General features: G+C 37.9%; 1 pseudogene; it reads left to right on the top strand.

Annotated features, from left to right (window-relative positions):
* Positions 1-594: 594 nt before the first annotated feature.
* Positions 595-3,239, top strand: LOC102816430 (annotated as a pseudogene).
* Positions 3,240-4,972: the final 1,733 nt, after the last annotated feature.

The raw sequence follows: 4,972 nt of genomic DNA, 5'->3' as shown, positions 1-4,972 counted from the left end.
AATACCACTATTATTCAAATTTATGCACCAACCACTAAAGCCAGTGAGGATGAAATAGAAGAATTCTACCAACTTCTTCAATCAGAAATTGATCAAACATGCAATCAAGATGTATTGATCATTACTGGTGATTGAAATGCAAAGTTTAGGAGTAGAGGAAGGATCAGTAGTTGGAAAATATGGCCTTGGTGATAGAAATGATGTTGGACATCACATGAAAGACTTCTGCAAAACTAATGATTTGTTCATTTCAAATACCTTCTTTAAACAGCATAAGAGATAACTATACACATGGACCTCGTCAGATGGAATACACAGAAATCAAACTGACTATATCTACGGAAAGAGTCGGTGGAAAAGCTCCATATTATCAGTGTAAACAAGGCCTGGGGCAGACTGTGGAACAGACCACCAATTACTCATATGCAAATACAAACTGAAGCTGAAGAAAATGAAAATAAGTCCATGAGAGCCAAAATATGACCTTGAATATATCCCACCTGAATTTAGAGATCATCTGAAGACAGATTTGATACATTAAACATTAAAGACAGAAGACTAGAAGAGTTATGGGATGACTGCCCCCTCCAGACCATGGCTGATGATGACGTGGTTTTTGAGAATGTGTACTGGAGTTGTGTGATGTGATCAACAAGGATTCCTTCAGTGTTGTGCAACAATGTATCAACAGAGAAACTGGACAACAATTTGTTGTAAAAATTGTCAATGTAGCCAAGTTCACATCAAGCCCAGGGCTAAGTACAAAAGATCTAAAGCTAGAAGTCAGTATCTATCATATGCTGAAACTTCCACACATTGTAGTATTATTGGAGCCATAAAGCTCAGATGGAATGCTTTATATGGTTTTTGAATTTATGGATGGAGCAGTTCTGTGTTTTGAAATCGTAAAACGAGCTGATGCTGGTTTTGTGTACAGTGAAGCTGTAGCCAGTCATTACATAAGACAGATCCTGGAAGCTCTCCACTACTGTTATGATAATAACATAATTCACAGGAATGTGAAGCCACACTGTGTTCTCCTTGCCTCAAAAGAAAACTCAGCACCTGTTAAACTTGGGGGCTTTGGGGTAACCATGCAACTAGGAGAGTGTGTGGACTTGTAGCTGGAGGACACATTGCAACGCCTCATTTTATGGCCCCAGAAGTGGCCAAAAGAGAGCCTTATGAAAAGCCTGTAGATGTCTGGGGTTGTGGCGTGATCCTTTTTATTCTCCTGAATGGTTGTTTGCCTTTTTATGGAACCAAGGAAAGATTGTTTGAAGGCAAGCTGCTCGCCATTCCTGAAGTTCAGGAGAAGGAATGAGACCTGCAGTTCCATTTTTGGAGTCTTCCAGTTTACCCTGCCACCAATGTGATCATCTTTACTAATACTCTGGATAATGTCACCAACTCTGAATCAGATGCCAGCCTCTTTGCATGGGATAAGGTCATCCTTAGTTGGATCATATTCAAATTGTGCTCTTACATCAATCAAAACAGAATTGGTAGTGTTGCTATGTCCATTAGCTGGGGACTGTCTGGAAGTGGAAGGGGAATCTCTCTCACAGAATGAAGACTGAGTGTGGTAACTTGGCACATTCTTGAAGGTAATACTCCCCCGCATTTCCCTAAGCATTTTTTGCAGCTGTTCCCCTGTTTGGTTAGCTACACTGATGCCACTGATTTCTCGAATTTCATCACCAACATGAAATGTACTTTGCCTGTGAATCATGAATCATGCCTTGGTGCATAATTCTTGCAACAATACAATGATTTAGTTCATTCCTTTTTAGAGTGATTCCCATTGGTTCATCTGTGTTCTTTTGGAATTGTGCCAGTTGGACTCTGGTCACATTCTCCATATCCATGGCTCCATTAGCACTTTTGGGAGAATCACCATTTAAATAGGGAGAGGTAGAAGGAGGTGTGACCCTCAATGCTTCATTACTGTAAACTTCATGTGCCTGAAGTAAGGTCATGAAGTCTGAAGTAAGGCCATGAAATGAGGTTGTATTAAAATATGCTTTAATTCCTTTGCATCATTATTCTCAGGGTAACATGAAATTTCTTCCAATACCTCTTTGGCTCTCTGTACTTCATCACTTGGAGGATTTCTGATTTGTGGTGAAGACTTTGCGTTAATTTTGTCACACTGATCTAGGAGTGTGTGGAGATGCGGATCCTGGAAAACACTGTTTAGAAAATCGAAATACTTTTCACTGCAGTCAGTAAGTGCATGGATTTCTTCCAGGCTGTTTAGCACCTGTGAGACTGCTTTTGAGGAGGTAGGGTCTTCAGAAAAACCATGCAACTCCTCAGGGGGATTCCCATAGAATGAGTTGAATTTGTGACTTGACACAGCTGCTAGCACTGCACCCTTTTGTTTCCTCCTTGCTTTGAATTTCCTCAGTTGTTCTGCTGTTTCCGGAAGATGAATCTTGTAGGCATAACGATCTCGCTCCTTAAGCCATGGAGAAGAGCAAGCAGGAGCAGCAGGACAGTTGTACCTGGTTTGGCAAGAAAAAGAAGCAAACACAGCACCATGCAGTGTTTGATCAACTAGATCTTGTTACATATGAAGAAGTAGTAAAACTGCCAGCATTCAAAAGGAAAACGCTAGTCTTATTAGGTGCATATGGTGTTGGAAGAAGATACATAAAAAACACCCTTATTACAAAGCACCCAGACCGATTTGCATACCCTATTCCACATATAATCAGACCTCCAAATAAAGATGAAGAAAATGGAAATAATTATTACTAAATGATGTAAGACATCTCTAATAATGAGTGTCTGTAGTAGGCAGCCATGAAGATGTGATCTATGGGACAAAACTGGAGACCATCCTAAAGATCCACGAGCAGAGACTGATTGCAATACTGGACGTGGAACCTCCGGCACTGAAGGTCCTGGAAACTGCAGAGTTTGCTCCTTTTGTTGTTTTTATTGCTGCACCTACTATTACTCCAGGTTTAAATGAGGATGAATTTCTTCAGCATCTGCAGGAGTCTGATATCTAACAGAGAACATATGCACACTACTTTGATCTCACAATTATCAACAATGAAATTGATGAAACAATCAGACATCTGGAGGAAGCCATTGAAAATGCGTCCCAGTCTTCTGGGTCTATTAGACCTCACCCCAGATATCTGACGCATAACGGAACCACCTCACATGGAAAACTGCTTTGTTATTGGCCTTGTGTCAACAGGTTGTGGTCCCTACAGACTACCTAGTTGTAGTGTGACCTACATTTATAATTATTGTCTTGTCCAAATAGATAGGAGGAAAAAACAATTACACACTAATTTAAAGAGACAGTATCTTTTTATATCAGTTCTCCTAAACTTTAATAAAATGTATCTTTAAATGTATGTATTATTCAATCCTTTGGAATATTATATTTTTGGAAATCATAGCTTTTTATTTCCAAGGCCCCTAAAAACTGCACAAAATAGATGCTGCTTTCTATAATCTATTTTAATAACAATAAAAAAAATGATTCTGTTACCTTGACTGGGGGTGGAACACTACATTCTTTTTACAGTCTGATTTTATGGATTGGAATACCATTCTTTTGTTTATTTGAAATAATTAGTCTAGTGATTACAAAAGTCATAAAATTTTAAAGTCTTTTCTCTCTCTCTCTCTTTTCTTTATTTTTTTACAGTAGTATTTTTTTTTAAGCCCTTTTATGTAACATCCAGATAATGTGATATGGTCTCTTTGAAGCACTCTGTAAATCTTTTAGAGATTTGAAGTTGGGTCTTGACTCTTAATGCATGTGGACAGTCATGAGCGTTTATGCTGTCGGTGTGTCTGTGTTGGACAAAAAAAACCCCTGTAATCTACAGCAAAGTACATTCCATTCACGGGGCACACCCAGGTGAATAAGAATAAAATGCTATTACGACTAAGTTCTAAACCTATGCACATTCCTTGCATTTCAAGCAACTAAAAAAAAAAAAAAAAGAAAGAAAGAAACTGATTTTTATTAATAATAATCATGTAGTGAAATGTGTTTGTAATTTTGTCTCAATTTAATTTGTTGTAAGGTGGGAGGAGGTATTGCTGGTTTCACCATTTCAGATCTGTGTTATCTAATAAGAGTATTAACGTTTTAATTAAGCAAAGAAATGAGGATTTTTAACACGTATGTAATTGTTTTAAAGCACCCTTTTTTAAGAGAAAATACTGCACAATGAAGAAACCAGTTTAGGCATTTGCTATAAACTGAATGATTCCAAAATAATAATCTATAACAGACCTGTAAATTCTTTTAAGATGATAACTAACAGGACAGTCTAACCAATTTAAAATATATATATATTTCCTTTTATGTGATCAATTAAAAAAAAAAGGAAGGAATACACAGTGTCACTGTATCAAAAGGAAATCATTGATATTCAACTGTTTCAAGAGGTAGCATATGATCAAGAACCAATGATACTTAAGGAGGAAGTACAAGGCTCATTGAAGGAACTGACAAAGAACAAGGCGCCAGGAATTGATGGAATAAAAATGGAAATCTTTCAAGAAAGTGAAGCAGCACAGGAGGCACTCACTCATCTCTGTCAAGAAATATCTGGCTGACTGATTGGAAGAGATCCGTATTTGTGCCCATTACAAAGAGAGGTGATTTTGGAATGCAGAAATCATCAGACAATCTCTTTGATATCCCATGAGAGTACAGTTTTACTAAAGGTAATACAGAAACAGCTGCAAGTATACATTGACAGAGAACTTCCAGAGGTTCAAGCTAGATTCAGAAGAGGCTATGGAAGAGGGATATTACTGCTGATGTCCGATGGATCTTGGCTGAAATCAGAGAATACCAGAAAGATGTTTACCTATGCTTTATCAACTACGCAAAGGTTTTTGATTGTGTGGATCATGACAAGCTATGGACAATACTGCGAAGTATGAATATTCCAGAACACTTAATTGCGCTCATGAGTAATCTGCACAT

This window comes from Chrysochloris asiatica, unplaced genomic scaffold, assembly GCF_000296735.1.
Source record: "Chrysochloris asiatica unplaced genomic scaffold, ChrAsi1.0 scaffold00024, whole genome shotgun sequence".
In the NCBI taxonomy this organism is placed as follows: domain Eukaryota; kingdom Metazoa; phylum Chordata; class Mammalia; order Afrosoricida; family Chrysochloridae; genus Chrysochloris; species Chrysochloris asiatica.
Note: the sequence above shows the minus strand (reverse complement) of the source record. Positions and strands in the feature narration are given on the sequence as shown.